The sequence below is a fragment of the Falco punctatus genome (assembly GCF_963210335.1).
Source record: "Falco punctatus genome assembly, chromosome: 7".
In the NCBI taxonomy this organism is placed as follows: Eukaryota; Metazoa; Chordata; class Aves; order Falconiformes; family Falconidae; genus Falco; species Falco punctatus.
In genome coordinates, this window is record NC_137587.1 from 43,119,284 (window position 1) to 43,138,930 (window position 19,647).

General features: G+C 40.6%; 1 protein-coding gene across 2 annotated transcripts in view; it reads right to left on the bottom strand.

Moving 5' to 3' along the window:
• Window positions 1-19,647, bottom strand: part of ESR2 (estrogen receptor 2) — a 98,046-nt gene that overhangs the window by 65,607 nt on the left and 12,792 nt on the right. The gene's annotated exons all lie outside the window — the stretch shown is intronic.

Genomic DNA, 19,647 nt, shown 5'->3' on the forward strand with positions numbered 1-19,647 from the left:
TCTTCATCTCTCTACATTCCACAGGAAAATAACCTGGGTTTTCTTTATCTTAAAAGATCCACAATATTTTGAACATCTGCAGTCTCAATATAAATAAATAGAAAGGCAATGGGAAAGAGAGCTACTTTGTATGTTGCAAATAAGAACAAAGCCAGACAAAGAATCCAGTCTCATATTTTGATCACTTGAAACTAGTGCCCATATCATCCCAATTCGTATTTTACTGAACATATTTCCTGATACACAGGTTGCTCTGCTGCTAAAAAAAACCAGTGGTTTGAAAGTTCTAATTCATTCTTTAAGTAACTTAAACAGTTACTCTATTTATCCAATATTTACATCTGATACAACCAATGCATTTATATTAAAGTACCTTATCTTCATAATCTACTCTGTGAAGCCAGCAAGCTGTAGTGAACCAATGAATGTGGTTACTTTCACAGCAATGTGCTAATAATAGTAGTATGAAAACAATGAGACTGTTACTAGAATAATTTTTCATAAAAGATAAAGATTGTTTTTAATTAAACTTCTAAAACTGTTCATTTTTAAAAACTCTGGATAAACCAACTCCTGATTGCCTTTTAAAGGAACAATACAGTTCTTGTCACTCCTCTCTTACAAACAGTACTGTTCTTCTGCAATGTATTGTATCTCTTCGTGACAAAAATCATTCTTTTGGGATGCTGAAGAAGTCTCTTTAAAACTCCTTAAGCTAACATCATGTGAACAGAGAGTCAACTTGCATTAGCTAAAGCACCCAAAAATTGTTTAATAAGCTTTAAAAGAGATTCTTAAGAGACCTTAATGATTTGCTGTAATAGCAATAGAAAGGGGGAAAAAAGTACATGGCTCTTGTGTTTTCTTCCTCATCTCGCTATTTCTTCAAGTGCTCTTTTGGCTGAGAGCAGCTCATTAGTGACTGCTTCCAGCATATGCTGTCTTCATCTTGCTCTACTTCATAGCCTGTAGAGACTTGGTCTGTTTTCAAACTGATCACCTTTCCAAACACTTCTTTTTCTCTAGTCTTCTAAAATCCTTCCAAAATATTTAGGGTTCTGCTGGGATTTTTTTCTGCAGAATATATTTCATAAAGACAGGAAACAAATCAGAAATCCCATTCAAACATTCAAATTGTGAACAAGGAGCTAAATTCTCCAAATTAGAAGCATTGTTAGACACATCTTTGGTGTAATTAATTCAATAAGCAGTTTAAAGTGAAAAGAATAAGACAAGGCAAATCTTGAAATTATTACATTTTGAGAAATACATAGGTGCTAGAAGAAACAGACACACCTACCGATTTGCTTAAAGCACCCATGGTCAAATGGAGACATCTTGTTCCAGCTGATAAAGATTTGGGTTAAAATGTTAAAGCTGCACCAGCTGATCACTTTTGCATACTGCTGTAATGTGGGTAATTATCGTGCTCAGTCATCTAACTTGATAAAAGCTGCCTAAAATTGTCTGCCTTGGTGCTACTGTATTAGCAATCTGCAGCATGTCCTCTACCTGGTCAGCAAAACAGGATTTCTGTACTTAATGTTTGGATTATAAATTGAGCCTGTGGCTGGTGATTGGGCATCTTCTTTTCACTGAGCTATTCCTGAAGTTTCTCAGCACCTTTGTGAGTTTTGAGGTTCTGAGAAACTTTCAGCATTCAAACAAACTTGTTGCCCTTTGTCTTTCTCAGACTGCTTAGATCTCCTCTTGTATTTGTTTATCTGCTGTTCTGCACATTTGTTTCCACCCCTTTGGAAACCTTCCCCATTCTACAAGAATTAACAGTATTGACAGTATCTTCCTGGTTACCAGCAACTTACATTGTAAATTCTGAAGTGTGCATAATTATTTTTAATTACATGCCAGCAGATGCTATGTTAATTTGTGTACAAGTGCATTTTATTTTAAAATTTCACAGAAAACTGGCCATGAGTTTGTTTTTAATTTAAAAATTTTGCGAACAAGAGTAAATGCAATAGATTAAATAGCAAAAATATTGTTAAATGTCTTACTAGCTCTAGTATAGTTTCATCAAAATTGTATTACAGAATTACTCATCCACTGCTTTTATAATACAATGGGGAAGACAAGGAAAAAAACCTCCAAAAAATCACTGAGAAAAATGTTATTTAAGTACTTCAAAGAACAATATGATTAAAGGGGACCTTTTTAAAATCTGATAGAACTAAATACAATAACATTTCAGCAACTGTGAATCTTATTGTTCTAGTCAGAAAATCAAATACTTTTAAAAATACATTAGTAATTTAAAGCAAAGTGATTGCATTGCATGCTTATGTCTATCCTTTCCCTTTTGTAACGAATATGTTATTTAAGAGCAAACAGTATCTGTACTGATCCTATGATCACATTCCACAAATTGTTTTTAGTCCAAAAACTACAAAGAAAGGGAATAAGGTATTTTTTGAGGACACTAAAGGATAGCAACAGAAGGGGAGAAGGTGATGAGAAAGGAAATTTCCTGACTTCTGGAAACAAAGAAGACAGAATGGTTTCCTGTGAAAGAGCAAAATGAGAAAATTCAGAACACCATGTGTGGGACCACAACAAAACTTGTATTATTACTTGAGTTTGTGGTGTATCTTGTTGCTACACTGGCCACAGCGATTACCATTTTTTTCTCAGGAAGCAGGCCCACTGAATGTATGGTATAAGGCTAGGAAAGGAGTAAGCATCCTTCCAGCCAGAAAACCTGTAGTGCCCTGGGAACTAGGCTAGAGTAAGGGCTAAGGAGGTTTTCAACCCTCCACTTCCTCATCCCCCAGCATCCCTCATGCCCCTGAGACTGGTCTTTGCCATCAGAACAAAGCAGCTTGCTTCTACAGTGAACTTAGGGAAGAGTTATGAGGCTTGCAAGGACTCACCATGAAAATGGTGTGTATGGCAGAGGAGGCTGCCAAGAAGCCCTGGTGTAGCTGTGTGGGACAGCAGGCTTGTGTGACATGCTCCTATCAAAACACAGTGTGGGTATCAGAGGCAAGGAACAGAATGGACACAGCTGGCTTCAACTATTTTGCTCTGTGAACCCATGGACACCTTTGGACTCAATTATGAAAGAGAGTAGAAGGGGATTCTAAAGTTCCCTAGTTTGAGGTCCTTCCAGCACAGAACGAAAAAATACTTGTGCTCAGAAAAACACTCTCACTTCTCTGTCTGCTGGAAGTATGTACCAATGAAAAGAGAATATCTTTAAAATAAGACTTCTTCCCATAATACAGCTAACTTACACAAAAATATTTAGTAGAGGCTATAAATGTCTGGAAATTTTGTATTAACACTTCATTATAAATTGCATTGGTTTGGGGTTTTGTGCTATTTCTAAAATGGAGATAGTGGAAGTGTATGTCCAAGTAACACTGACTTATTGCAACAATTTTAGCTAGTTTTCAGGGAAAATTCATCCATCTTAACCTTTTCTTCATAATCCGTGAAGTTTCACTATAGGTGAATTTAGCCCATTGTCACTCTGGGTTATTCCAAAAACTAACAGGGCAGACATTTGGTGATTAAGCATTTTTCATCACAGTCATACATCATACAGGATATATTGCATTCAGATTTATCAGAAAGGCTGAAAAGCAGCAGGGATGTCTGCCACATCTATGCAAAGTCATTCTGTTCAATCTGAAACTCACATGTGGAGAAAAAGCAAGTAACAGAACTGCTGTAGCAGGTATAAGGGAAGCCTGAAAAGGAAGAAAGCTTCATTGAGGTAAGTCTCACATATCCTACTCAAATCCTCCCTTTAGTTTTTCTTAAAAGCACAGGGCTAAAAAACCCAGTCTAAATCTGCCCAAATGCTTGTGGATTTTCATGATACTGAAGTGAAGCAGAAAACAGAAACAAACACTGTTCTAGAAAAACATGTGGTTCTGTATGCCAGATTTTGCCAACTGTTCTAACTGCAGCACTTCAAATCCTTCTGCTGGAAATAATTTATACTGCAGAATTGCAGAAAAAGTGATATACCCAGTATTAAAACGGAAGATTCAAAGTTCTACCTTTGGGGACTTACTATAAGTCCTAAAGGAAACGGCAATTTAAATCAGACAGATCCATCTTGCACATTTCTGGAATCTTCATTGCCACAGATTTATTATATCATTTTTTGGCTGCTTTTGTCTCAATCAGTCATGCAGCTGTTGATCAAAAGTGTGGCCAACTAAGGTAAACTCTGGGCAGTTTTAGTCTTGTCCTTGGAGGCAAAGTTTTAATTTAGTGCTTTTTTTCCTCTTTGTGTGGAAGTCTGTGGAATTAGACCCTGGCAAATATTTTGCCTGTCTCTAGAAAAATATTATTGTTCTTTTCAATATTTTGCATGGTTAGTACAGCCTCATCTCTGTCAACAGCACCAGGTTACATCAAGGCATTGCTTCTCAGGATATGAAGATGGTCACGATCAACTAACACCAACTTCACTCAGAAAAACAGCAATCATTTTCTCCTGCCTATTAAATAGGTACATTACTGCTGTTTTCTAAGAGAAAGACTGTGACTTTGTTGCATTTTTTGCTAAATCTTTTATTGACTCTTAAATACACCAGTATTCCCACAACGCAATTTTCATAGGAAGGTACTTTCTTACCTTGCAAGTTGTACATCACCAAAACCGATTAAAACCCTTTTATATTTCACTGTCTTTTGATTCTGGTTTTGTCCTATAAAACAAACAATTTTTTGCTGATGCCTGAGGCAAGAACAGCACCTGTACTTTGTGCTCTTTACTGCAGAATTAGTTTCAGGACCCTTCTGCATCACCCAGTACCCCCATAACTTTTTAATCAGGAAGTATCTGGGCACTAAAGCCCAGCAACAAGGGGAAGTGACCTACCATTGAACTTGAGAACAGCAAGTACTATGCCCTAGATAAGTACTTCCTTGACCATCAACAGATAGCAGTTCAAAGTACCATAAATTAATGCTATTTTTCTCACAAGGTAAAAAGGGCACCTTGCTTTCCTTTTTTGCTAAATAACATAGCTCTTTACAATGATGCTAGCTAACTGATAGTTATCAGGAGAGGTAAATAAGAAGAATTTCCTACCTTTTCTTGATATCACTTGTATTTCAATGAAGCCATCTGCTGCTGCTTGTTCCCTTTACTGTATTTCTCAAAGAAAAGTCACTTTAGCTTCCCTACTGATTTTAAATTTAATTTCCTGAGTAGTCAATGCCTTTTCAAGAGTGCAGTGCTCATCTTCTTCAGACAATGTTCTACCAAGATACTGTGAATCATATAGTTAAAAAAGGCAGATGCCCAAAGAAAGTGCTACAGTTTGTTGTCCTACTTATGGCTCAAGTCAGGGAATGAAAGTAATACCGAACAGTATATAATGCAATACGGGAACACCACTATCGTTCAACAGCAAACACCTTTCATTATTTACACAAACCTTTAATGTACTTGTGGATTACCAAGTGAACTGCAAGTCAACAAAGGAGCTGTTTTGCATCTCTGAGATGCCATTGAATACTCTAACCTGGAGCAGCTGGTGACGATGTTTCTTCTAGGGACATTTCACCAGTTAGAAGTTGCTGCACAGGAACATGTTGGTTACAGTGAGAATCCAAGTACATAAAGCTTCAATGAGAGCACTGGGTCTCTCTAGAACCTTTCCTTTCAGCACAAAAATAGGTACCATGGATGCTCTGCCAGCACTGTTCTATCACTATCTTTTCCAGCTACAGTTAACCTCAGGCAGGAATGGAGAGAAACAAATTGCTACTCATTTATAGAGGAGATACTGCTGGTTTCTCTTAGAGGAGCGGATGACTCTCATCACATTCACTGAGGCCCTGCTCCCAGACACAGTATGTGTGCTGATATACTGCATGTACAAAAAGATTTGGTAAGCTAGCCCACAGCTAAATCCATTTGTGCACTTTTAGAAAGTACTGGTCTCAGGTGGGAGTTGATACTAATAGTTGAGAGAGATGATTAGGAGCATCTTTTTAGATTTTCATTAAGCTGTTACTGATTAAGGATATGTTTATTGAGCATCAGTACAAATTTGGAGCATGAGACTTTAAATTCACCTGTGACTCAGGTGTTGTCACTCACAGTTGGGTATCACAACTTACCTCCTTAATAGCTAAGCCACTAGACTTCAAAACCACATAGCAGGGAGTGTGTACTCAGTCTTTGCCACCCTGAAGGACTGCTATTTCCACTGAAAGTCAGTTGCATCCAACGACACAGAAAAATGCTCCGCATGTGCCAGAGCTTCTGACTTGGGAACAAATGCTCGTTCACCACCTCCTATTAAATCAGTGCTAGTGGATCTTAACAGAGACAGCAAAAAAAGCAAGTATCCCCGCTGGAAAGAGTTTTATAACAGACAAAATATTCTTTCCTTTGGCAGCATGGACGAGCGTAGTCATGAAAACTGTACCATGGCAAGTCACTGTAATGATTTACCTCATAATCTCTGCAAATAAAGAGGGAGATGAATACCCTCATCTTTATTAGTAGAAACCCCACCAGATCCAGTCATTATCATCATATAAGAGGATAACCTGTCTCTGGTCTCTCAGATTCTCCTCTAGACTGTTGCTGCTTTTCTTTCTCTCCCTCTATAGAGACATCGAGAATAAAATATGAATGAGCACTCCTTAGAACAAAATTGGCTGAAAATGGTATCTAGGGATAAGCAAATATCAAAGACGTTAAGACTCACATATCTCTTGGATATTTCTTGGCTTCTCAGGGGTAAGAAAGCTGGTTTAAGTTAGGAAAACTTTTCAAGGAATAGTTACTTTTGTTTATAACAAGCTGCAGCAAAGCCTGTTTGTGAGGTCTAGAGTATCTTTCCAGCTAGATTTTCACAAAGACAATGAATGAATGATCTTATATATGGGACACAGGACTATATATAACAGTCTGTAATAGTTATTTTTTTATTAAAATATTTGAAAATTTATGTTAAGACATAGCTTCAGGGTAGTGTCAAGATTTTAATACTGTTGTTCAAACTGCATCTCCTTAGAGGAAGCAGTAAATTACATTGTTCATAGACTGTTCTCACAGTCATTACTGCTAGTGAGAGGCAATTCACTGATATTTTGGGAGCATCATACTTCTTAAATGCACATGATATCAATCAATACCAAAAATTATGAGGTATCCATACTCTGATGATATTTGAAAGAGTATTCTTGTATACCACCTGTGCTGCCTTCCATGGCTTAGCCTGACTCTAATCAGTACTACCCTGTCTCTTCATGTCTCCTGCTGTTCAGAGGATGCCAGCATTATTTGTGTTGACCCACCACTCCAGCAGTAGGGAGGAGTGCAGGAGAGGTTGTGATCAGTTAAGAATTCTGTATCACAAGGAGAATGGGGGAGTTCTGGTGCCTCCAGTCCTGTCTCATGATGCAACATCCAATGCAGAACAAAGTCCACAGGAAGAGTCCCAGACTCCTACTGAAAAAGACTCTCCAAGCCACCATCACCTGCTCTGAAACTCCACTGAAACCTGCCTAGTGGCACTGCAACACTATCATGAAGGAATCATTACATGATATATAATAACTGGTTATAATTATTACACATGGCGTTCAAGATGGTAATCACAGGAAAAGCCTGGATGATCCACATCTTGTAACTCCAGGGTAACAATACCCCAAATCCCATCACCCTGTAGATCCCTCAGCCACCCTGTGCCATCCCATAACATGCATGTGGCTGTGTGACGCCTGAACTCTCTCCCATCTCCTGGCAAAGACACATCATGAGTGTGCCGGATCCAAACAGGCTGTCATGGTTCCCTTTCATTTAGAGCATCACGTGTCCCCACTGTTACAGTCAAATTGTTAACAACCGTAATAGCTGTAAAACTGACACTTTTAGAATTCTAGTTCAGACACTTTTTAAGTTCTCAGACTCTTTCACTCAGTTCTCTTTACTGAGTATATAAATACTGATATTTGACTGTGACTCTACAGTGGTTACAAAGGCAGCAATTTCTTTCAGCTACTTGACATGAGCTTTCAAGGACTGAATGTGAGATGACTGCCAAGGATGATCTTTTTTTATAGATTCCTAATTCTGACTTCATCCCTTGCAAAGGTGACTCTAGTTACCATCTGGCTTTGGAGAAGCCACATCACAGAAACAAAATGATAGAAAAGGAGAAATACCTGTACTTGCAAGAGACGGAGTCACAGAATAGTTGAGGCTGGAGGGGACCTCTGGAGATCACCTAATCCAGCCCCCCTGCTCAAAGTAAGATCAGCTAGACCAGGTTGCTCAGAGCAATAGCCAGTTGGGTCTGGCCCAGTCTCCAGGGAGGCTGACTCCACAACCTGTCTGAGCAAGTTTTTCCAGTGTTTGACCACCCTCACAGTAAAAAAGGTTCTTCCTATGTTTAAGTGGAATTTCCTGTTTTTCAGTTTGTGCCCATTGCCTCTTGTCTGCTCACTGGGTACCACTTTACATCCTTCTTCCATCAGGTATTTATATGCATAGATAAGACTCCCCCTGAGCCTCTTCTTGACAATGCTAAATAATTCCAGCTCTCTCAACCTTTCCTAGTATGGCAGGTGCTCTAGTCCCTTCAGTGAATTCACTCCAGTATGTCCATGTCTCTCTTGTGCTACAATGCCCAGCACTGGCCCAGTACTCCAGATGTTGCCTCACCAGTGCTGAGGAGAGGGGAAGTAGTAGTAGTCCTCCTGGCAGTAGTCCCCCCAAGGCAGCCCAGAGTGCTGTTAGCCACCCTTGCTGCAGGAGCACATTTCTGGCTTGTGGCCAGCTTGCTGTCCCCCAGGACCCCTGGGGCTTTTCCTGCAAAGCTTCTTCCCAGCCAGTTGGCCCCCAGATAGTGCATGGGTTTTTTTCCTCATCAGGTGTGGGACTTTGCATTGCCCTTTGTTGAATTTCATGACGTTGCAGTTTACCCATTTCTCCACTCTGTTAAGGTCCCTCTGAATGGCGGCACAACCATCTCCCAGTTTTTAACATCTGCAGATTTGCTGAGAGCACAGTCTATTCCATCATCCAGGTCACTAACAAAGATGTTACACAGTACTAGGCCCAGTATAGACCCTTGGAATACACCAGTAGCCACTGGTCCAGCTGGATTTTATGTCATTGCTCACAACTTTTGAGACCAGAAGTTCAGTCCTCAATCTGCTTTACAGTCTGTTTCTCTAACCTGTATTTCATCAACTTATCTATGGGGATATTATAGGAGACAGCGTCAAAAGCTTTGCTAAAGTCCAAATAAACATGCACTGCTCTCCCCTTACTCACCAAGCTTGTCATTTCATCATAGAAGACTATCAGGTTGGTCAGCCCTTTGCTCTTGATACACCTGTAGAAGTCCTTCTTGTTGCCTTTCACTTCCCCAACCAAATTCAGTTCATTCCAGGTGGGCTTTGGCTTTCCTAGCCCCATTTCTATATACTTAACAGTGTCTCTATATTCCTCCCAGGTCACCTGTCCCTGCTTCCACCTCTTTATGTATCCTTTCTGCATTTGAGTTTATTCAGGAGCTCCTTGTTCATCCGTGCTGGCCTCCTGCAACCTTTGCTTGATTCTCTGCACATGTGGATGGACCATTTTTGGTGATCTTTGAAAATCAGCTGGATCTCCTGAGCCTTTCTTCTTTCCAGGTTCATCTAAAACTGAGGACTTTGTCCCTGGGTTTATATCTTGCAAAGTACAATTCCCAGGTGCCAACAGGCAGAATGAACTTCTTAATTCTTGCAGTAGCAGTATCATTTCTTGACACGGCTGTTAGTGTTTGTTGTGGGATCTGCCTGGCACTTAACATAAGGAATTAGATATGAATTTCCTGTGTCCTTATTTTGCAAAAATCTCCATGCATTAAAATGTTACCTTCTTCAATGTCATGCTGACAGCTCCCTTGCTCTCACATACATACATACAATGTTCTTATTGCTTGTAATACAAAAAATAGTGAAATAGGAAGATTGAGGTAGCTGTTTGGTGGCCATTGTGGTCTTCAGATATAACATTCCGTTATGATCTACTTAATTCAAATTTCTTATTAAGCAGCCTAGTATAGAACACCAGCCTTGAGAACTAGCAGGAGAGGAATAGGAGCAATATCTGGGTTTACTTGATGTACTAAAAGTACATTTGCTTTGTGATCAACAAAAGGTCAGGAATCAATTACAAGCTGTTCAATATCTCCCTGCAAAAGCAACATGCATAGGAGTTACCTGCAGCCTTCAGGCTTTGTTCCTTGTTTTCTTGTGGGTTTTTGTTTTAGGGAAAAAAGTTGCCTCTACATAGGCTCAGCGCAGTTAATTAAATACTGTTGAACGTGGCATGCAACAGCTTATAGAAGAAGAAAGAGCTTAAGAAAACAAATTTCACAATTAAGTACCTGGACCCAGATAGAGGAAAAAGGGGTTTACACCTTCACACAAAAACTAAACTTAGATTACTGATTGTCAGGAGTACTTTTATCAAGGAAGGATCACTCCATACATGAGCCTTTCCTTATACTTTTCCCTGGACATCAATTCTTGACCAGTATTAAAAATGAGATATTATTCTAAGCAGAATTTTGTTCTGAACTGTATATTAATTCACAGGTGTTATGAATCATAAATTATGCTTTTTATTACACTTTTTGGATGAAGGAATAGTCTGCATTTCTTAGAAGAAATAATCAGTTTGTGGAAGAAGTAGGAAGCTGTCATACTTAGTCCAGGGCTGCTCCAATCTGCAATTTTACAAATATTCAGAGATTTTGCAGTTCATAATCAAAGTTGAAATCAGGTAAGTTTTGATGGTTTGCTGCAGTACCTGTACCTGTAGTTGCAGTCACTGAGGTCCTGCCTGCACCTTAGGGTTATGTTTTTCGCTGCCCATGGCTGAAATAATTTTTTTTTTTTAAAGGACTGCACAAATGGCTACACCTCCATTTTACATGAAAGACAACTGAATTATAACTTCCCCAGAAGTATAATACTCCATCATGCTGGTTATGTTCTTTCCAGATTTTACAGTATTGCCCAACTGAGCAGAAATTGATGTCTGAATTTTCCATTGCAAAATACTTCTGGTCCAAGAAAATATTTAGGCAAATCACACAGAAAACTAAGACTGTTCTTTGTAACTCACTCCAAGTAAATGTATGATTCATTAACACATAAAAATATGTTTTGCTAGCACATATTAAAATTAGGTGCAATGGAATACCATTAAGGAAAGGATGTGATACAAGGAAAATAAGTGCTTATCAGGCAGTATTGCAGGTGCAGAATACTGCATTAATGTAGTTACATTTCGTTTCTTTTTTTCAAGCCTCATGTTATTAGCTGCTTGATAGGTGCAGTTTTCCAAAGTAAATGTACTTCTTACTAACCATTTTAGCTTTAAATTGAATATTACCTTTAAAGTATTTTTTAGTTAAAAAATAACAGTAATGTTAGCTGTAGAGTCCCTATAAGCATATGAAGGGATTTTAAAAAATCATAAAACCTTCTTCTTCTCCAGAACAATGCTGACTGGTCCTAGTGCTTGTATATGTGATATCTGCAGCTTCCTGCATCTCTGCAACCAACAAGAACTCCAATGACGTGATTTCTAGCTGCTGCTCTTGTTCTCATGGAAACAGGTGTCAGAAGTAGGTACTTCAAACTAATCACCGTTTCCTTTAAAAAAAGTCCTTTAAGAAACCATGATTAGGTATAGGCATGACTGTCCTCCCTCTTCTTTTTATAAAATATCATCTTTGGTAGATATTTACCCTACCATCAATTATTTGCTATTCTCTTGCAATCACTGGAGTGAAAGCTAATGAGTTACAATTTGTGCATGTTTGCAGTGCTTGGTACAGTCTCCAGGTAACAAAGTACCAGTTCTTATCATATCTATTTTATAACTGATGTAGTATGAATCTGCTAGCACTACTGCAATTATTTTGAAATTGTAATCTATTTTAGTACATTACTAAATTCAAAATCCAATCAGTCACTCCCAGTTATTTCCTGACTGTTTTTTTTGATAAAGTTGACCAGTGTCATACCATAACAGAGCGTCTTTCATTATTTACTAAGTATCTGAAAGTCATTACTATTTTTGTATCAGGTCTGACTAAGTCACAGCAGTCTTAGCCAGCCTGGTAACATCTTTCAGGAAGCACTTGCCAGTGGTAAGGCAAGCAGCTGCAGATGATCTGTGACCTTTTTGGCCCGAAAAGCAATAATGGTCTCTCAGCTTACAAAAGCTCCTAGTTTCAAAATCAAATCTGCTACTCTGTGGGATCTTTTAAAATAAACTGATCTAACAGAGGAGCCAACAGCTAGCCAGAAAGAAAACCAGTGAAATTCTGATATAAGCAATGATATACAAATGTCATCTGGGAGACTGGGGGGTTGTAATTGTCCATCTGATCTTAATGTAGCTACATACCTATTAAGAGCATGAGTAGACTGCTGAAGAGCAAAAATGAGATATGAAATATGAAATTAAATATCTGACTGTAAGTAGATTGGTGCAATACATGTAACAAGCAAGCAATCATGGCTTAGCATCAGAAACAAGAGGTATGTTACCGGAAATGCAGGACATCTAAAATAGGGAGGACACAAGCAACTTTATTCAAAGATAAAATTCTTATTTACCATAACTAACCAGGTTTTCATGCAGACACCATTATCTCCCTACTTGCTACCACAATACCTGTCTAATCACACAATTCCACCTGACAACATGAGGATTGTAAGACCCACAGGAAAACGTCAGAAACCTAACTGTGATGAAGATAGTACTACCTAAGCAAGAAACCATCACATCTTGTTGATTACAGGTGCTAGACTTGTCTCACAGATAAAAATCTTTGCTGATACCAAAGATGGGGATACCCTTACACTGAGCAGCATCTTCCTAAACAACCTGGACAGTCAGAGAAGACAAGTACTACTAGGCTAACTGCGGTACCATCATATAAAAGATGACAGAAATTGTGTAAATTTGCAGCAAAAAACCAGACCAGGCTGTTTATCAGATTTAGACAGAAAATACAGCCAGAACAAGATAAGTTTATTTTTTTCTCAAGCTTGGGCTAGTCCACCATGGAAACGTACAGCAAGTGAGCAATCAACAAATGATGTCATACCAGTTAATATCTCGTTCAGACAAACTTCTCACATGCAAGTTTGTTTCTCACAAATTATGCTGTTCGTTTCAAATCAAATGGGAAGTATGAAGCAAGTTATCTTTTGGGTGTATATGAGGAAACAATTCCTGCCATTCACGCTGCAGCCAGGGAAAGCCTGCAATGCATGCTGTAGTGCTTTAAAAACCCTTGTTATGCCACAACAAAAATCCAGACCACGACTAGAACTAAACTCACAGAAGTCCCAACCAATGATTTTTCCCCTACTTCACCATGTGTCTGAAGAATCTATAACCCACAATGCAGCATAACAACATTTATTTTCTATATCTCAGCATGAAGGCAGTATGTTTTCACCCATAGGATTGACCATTCATTACATGCTATAAAACTGGTGGCTGTTGTACAGTGAATGCAGGACCCTGGCTCCTGCTGAAGGGGAGACGACTGTCGGTGCACTAAGCCTTAACTGCCCTGACCAGACCCATCAGGGACTTCAGTCCTCATCCACATTATGTTATATGCAAGTCTGTCTCCAGTCCACTCTCAGGCTCTGCCTCCTGGATGGGCCTCAGAGCTGTGTCATAGGTGATGGACCCTGTGAATGTACACTGTAGCTTGTATCCAGCCTATCTTTGTCCCTGTCCCCTGGATGGAGTTTGGACACATGTAGTAGCCCTGTCTATGGCCCTGTCTCCATTTGCTCCTGACTCCCTGTTTGGACCCTGGATCTGGTTCATCGCTTGCCTGGTCTGGTACTGTTGATGGACTGTGTTACCACCAGCCAGCTCTGCCCACCATGTTCAGACAGGACATGGCAATCCATCAGTGACAGTGCTGCCCAGGCTGAGGGCACCCTCAGCTCCCAGTCCACCTTCCCTTAGGAAGAAACCTGCCCTTGCTGCTCCCTGACAATTATTTTGCAACCCCCAAAATATTTAAGTCTTAATTTTCCTTCTGCCTTTATCCTCCATAACAAAACGGAAAAGAATGAATAAAATTACAGCACTTTGTTTCCTTTGTTAATAACAACAGGGGCAATACATATGAGATCATCTTACAACACAGGATCTTGCCTTCAGATAAAGCATGTACCTTGTTTTTTAGACTAGGCACAAACCAAGGGATCATAGGGACTGAACTAATTCGTAGCCAGTAGAACTGTGGCTGAAACCTAGAAGATTACAAAGACAAAAAGCTTTTGTCTTCAGCCAGACACGCTGGAGCTCAGGAGCACACAGGCATGTGCAATTCTTTCACTAGCTGTATAAGCTTTAGCTGCCTGCCTAAAAAGCGCTCTTTTTTAACCAATGAGATAAATACACTTAGCTTTTGCAAAACAAAGCCGTAAGGCTAGCCTAACGCTACAAAGCAGCCTTACACCATCTTTTCCCGTTTCAGTGGCCACAAAAGAGGGCTGGCATGTTTCTCTTCTCTGTTGCAAGAGCTCCCCTTCGTGTCCAACGTGTGAATAATACCAGCTTTAGCCGCAGTTTATCTGCGGTCCGCGTCGGGTCCCGTCTTCCAGATTCTGGCACCAAGAGCCAGCCATACAGTCAATAAACTCAGTGTACAGTGGAGCGTATTTACTACGTGCTGGAGTGAAAATGCAGTACTGAAATACTCAGGGGGAAATGGGTGAGACCTATTCCAGTTTTAGAACTGTAAGAGGATTTCTGAGGAGAAAACCAAAGGCAGGTCACATAGCAAGAAAAAACACTCTACCAAGTAAATCTTTCATCAGATTTAGTCCAGGAATGGTTTTGGTACTAATGGCAGAATACACAGCTAGATCCACAAAGGTCGTGTTGAAATTAATGAAAACTAAATATTCCTAAAACAGACTTGAGTGGTGGGCCTGTGCTTAATTCATAGGCTGTTGAATTCAGCCTAATATGTTTCCCATTTCTTTGAATGGTACAGAGGACTCTCCAACAAAGCTGCAGGATATCTGGACTCTTCCAAGAGAGACTACTGACTATTTTACCACTTGCAGGACACTGCACTACCAAAAAAAATCTGAAAAGCCAATGGTTTGCAGGGAAAAGACTGACAGAGAACTCATACCACTTTGTACAAATAACTGGCTCCCTCCAGCTAGAATCGGGAGTGTGGAAAGGCCTCAGGCAAAATGCTGTCTGGCCTATCGAGTTCCACTCCTGAAGCTCAGGGGGGCACGTGCTGCACTGGGAACATTGCCACTGTCTGAATGGGTTCAGCATGTGCTGTCACTGCTGCTTGTCATGAGAGGGCAGAGGAAAGGTTCAGTTCATATCCATCGCTCCCTCAGAACTAGAAGCAATAGCACTGCTTTTTTACGAAGACAGTCCTTTAGTATTATTTAAATACAGCTGCTGGGGTTTTGTGAAAAAGCACTGAGAGAACGAGCTTGTGATGTTCATTACATGCAGCTTAAAATGTTCTTTCTGCTCTATGCAGATTTTCATCTTGTGCTCACCTCCAACATTACCGGATGCAGTATCTGCTATACCTGGTGCAGTCAGGGTCCTATGCAGAAAATCTAAAAACACATCTGAAGTGATTGCTTTTGGCTGGCCCTTGGGCTTTCAGAGGGCTCAGCCCATAAGGAACAGCATGCCTATGGACACAGCTGACAGGTAACCCAATCTAGGCCTCAGAGCAATATTAAAGAAGTTATTTGTGAAGTTCAGCTTTGTACAGCACTGAGGAAAGAAGCTCTGATTTCTACTCTTGCTGTATAAAAGGCATTTACTTTGGAGTTTTACTATGGTCAAAACATTTCTCACTAAAGAAATGTCGACTAATTCTTCAGAGCTAATTAACAAGAACAGAAATTCTGTGTGTATCCAGAACAATTTGTAAAAGTTAAAAAATACTGAGCAACTTACCTTCCTCCAATTCTTTATTTGCTTTGGCCAGCTTGTTTGTTTGCTTTTTTGCCACAGGGTCAAGCACCCACATTGTGACGTTTGTACCATTGTACATTGGATATTGCATCACCTGCGATAAGAGAAGTCACTGACATAGTCAGAACAAATGACTCCCACAAACTTCAGGGTTGGGATTTCACATAGTGTGTACCACCACAACACCACAGCAGGAACAGCACCACACCAGGACCCTAAGTGGGGTGCCAGAGCACCATGGCACCTGAAACAAAATGAGGGACTTCTTACCCTGTTACCTTGGGCAGACCCAGTTAGAATGCATCTGCTCAAGTATGGATTTCAGTATGGGTACTCTTCATATCGCTCAATTCCTATTGTTTGTTTCTTAATCCTGCCATAAAGAAGTATTTGAGATTACTAATTCTGGGGCATGGGACATAATTTTGTGACTTCAGCACTGTAATGAGTACTGTTTTATGTCCATATCATCAGGAAAATCCCTCTTCCTCCCATCAGAAACTTTAGCTCTCACTGGGCACTTAACACGAGCGTACGTACAAAGTCTTCAGTAAATTCTAGATTTAAAAGTAATCAGGCTGGGTTGCTTTTAGCCTCTTTGCTTGCTGACAGAACCTTGCCCATGAAAGAAAACAAAAGAATGCTCGGGACTTCTTAAAATACAGTGCTGAAAAAGTATGAAGTTTTACAAGAAGCAACTGATAGGAAGTTATGTTGTCCTTTTTATGCACTAATAAACTGCTCATTTATCTCTGTAAGGCTGACTCAGAAAGGCTTTCCTCTGTTTAAGGACTTGCAAGCTTCAGGTGTCTTTGTGCCTTGATGACATTCAGGGCACCTACTGAATTTAAGAATTTGAGAAGATTGCCTGTAGCTGAAAAAGCACAGAAATTACTCTCAGTTGATAGGCAAAGCTCTTGGTTTATAAAACACATTATAATTTCTTGACTGGTCCAAGCATACATTCAAGCAGCACCAATAAGAAAAGCATTCTAGGAATATTGTGGTGGCATCACCAGCTGTTCTGGTTTGGCTCACTGCTTCCTATATGTGAGGCGGGCCTCAGGAAGGAGATGTGCAAGTGTTAAAAGATGAACAGAGCACAGAGTGCACAATCCAGCACAAATAATTAGTTCAAGGGGGTAACAGCTACGATAAGGGGGGAAAAGCAACAATAGTAAGGTAGCTGTGAGGGTGGCTAAACACTGAAATAGGTTGCCCGGAGAGGTTATGGACTCTGCATCCTTGGGGCTCTTCAAAACCCAACTGGACACGGTCCTGAGCAAACTGATCTAGCTGACCCTACTTGAGTAGAACCGTTTGACCAGATGTTCTCAAGGGGTTCCTTCCATCCTCAACTATTGGCACAACAGCAGAGAGAACAACGGGACCCAGCAGCCAGGGCTAGCATTAGCAAAAAGGCATTAGCAAAGCCTGCTAAAATAAGGTCAGGGACCACTGTTAGATGATGACAGAAATGTCTCAGATGCTCTCAATCCATGCTTTCGGCAATACACTGTTTCTGAAGGGACCATCAATGCAATCAAATTCCTAATATGTAACAGCCAACTCTGCATAAGAAGTGCTAAGAGCTCCCAAGTTCACCCTGTCTTCCTTAGGAAGTATCAAGGAGGCATCGACACTTGAACCATGCCCACATTTTCTAATTTCTTCACATACGAAGGCACTCCCCTTCAGACTTTACCAACAGCACAGCTATAGGGGTCACTGCAGGAACAGCACCAGTTCACGATTGTATGTTTGTCCTCCCACCCTTGAGTATTCTGACTGATTAATGAAGGAGCATGTAGTAGGTAGCTGGGAGATCTGTTCCCATGAAAACCTGGAAAGTAGTCCAGCTAACAAGGCTGTAAACACCTTACATTTTAGATTAAAGAAAGCCCAATGCCAAAGGTGGCAGTTATTAGAGCAGATTGTCCTCAATCTACCATTAACCCAGAGTACCGTCATCACTGAGTCAACGGAAGGGCATGTTCTCTTCAGTGTCACCTTTTGCAAGAATTAGTATAATGCAACCCAAAAGCTGAGGAAAAATACTTCCTTTTTTCTCTTGGTTCTGTTTTGAAGTGTCACTGCAAAAAGTGCTTTCCCTAAATGTCTCCCAGTTTGTATGAATTTTTTTCTTTCTTCCCCCACCACAACTTTCTTGGCTCTAAGGATGGAGCAAAGCTTGGATATCAAAAGTGGCCATTTTCCTCCAGCCTTTTTGTTCTTCCAATCCGAAAATGACTATAAAGAAATTTTAAATGCATTTGTTATGCCCGTTTTACACAGTTACTGGGACCTCAAGATGTGGAGGACTGAAATAGGTTAGGCAGAGGTGCAAGAAATTATGTATTTGGATAGGAAGGAGGGGCGCTCATCCTAATGCCTTGAACCCATGGGTTGAACACTGGCTTTGCCCACTGGGAACACTGATCCACCCATGAGGATGTCCGCAGTTAGATTACATACATATATTTGACTGCATCCCGCTGCAGAAATACAGAAAACTGGTGTCTCTTTGCAGGAAATCTTGCTGCCATGAGTACAATAACACAGTCACACATGGTACCTTTTTCCTGACTGTGTGTGCTACGTCTGCAGTGATTGGCACAAGAGACCATGAGCTTGGACGTATGGTATGGACCTGTGCACTGCTGTTGACTCACTCTAGGTCAGCCAGCCTATTCAGTTTTAAGCCCAAATTCATCTTTCAGTCAAACTGCCTGGTTACATGTCCAAGCTCAGAAGCATGTTTATGTCGTGGTGAGATTTGGGACAGTTAGAAGGGAAGTCTGAGCTTGTCCAGATACTCAGCACAGGCTCTGCCCCATCTACCCTGCAGTGCTGTTTGGCAGGACACCAAACACCAGCTGCCCACCAGAGTCCTCCATCCCCTGCTTCCCAGGGCCTTCAAGAGATGTCATAAGGCCAATGGCAAGCAGATAACTTGGACAGGCTCCTTCATAGAAGTCCTCTGTTACAACATGACATAAATCTTCCAAGTCTAAGCCTGCATAATCTGTAAGAGGGATACCGGTGGGAAACAGCCAGGACAAAAACCAAGCTCTATATCCCAACTGCTGTTCCTGCTCCATGAGCAGTGCTGGGGCAATTGAAAATGGCAGATCACAGAGACTAAAGGGAAGTGTTTGTAAGCAACTCAGCTAGTAAGATGGATGTTCATCCCCTTGTAACAATCCCACTTGAATAAGATACAATAAATATTACACTAAGGGCTACCAGCATCAGTTGTTACATTTAAAAGGGAATGTGAAATGCTGCGCGCTGTGCAGTAAGGTGGGGAAGGAGCTGTAACTGCTGAGATACAAGCCAAGGGTAATGCTGGTGTACACGCAGCTCCCCATGCCCAGACTCACACCTGCAACCACACAGACCTATGACCTCTCAGGATTCACACCTCTGTTCCATCCTACAGCTTTCCCCATGTGCAGCAAGAGAATCTGTGTTACCTACCATATGGTGGTTTTCATTTCAGCAGCCACAGCAAAAGCCGTTCCCCTGAGAGGCTGCCCTCAGAGCCCACCACTCCTCCCTTCCCTCTCAGTGGCAGCTATGACACGTGCCTGTCCACCTTGCCAGACACCACTGTTTCACCTAGAGAGACAGCTTTC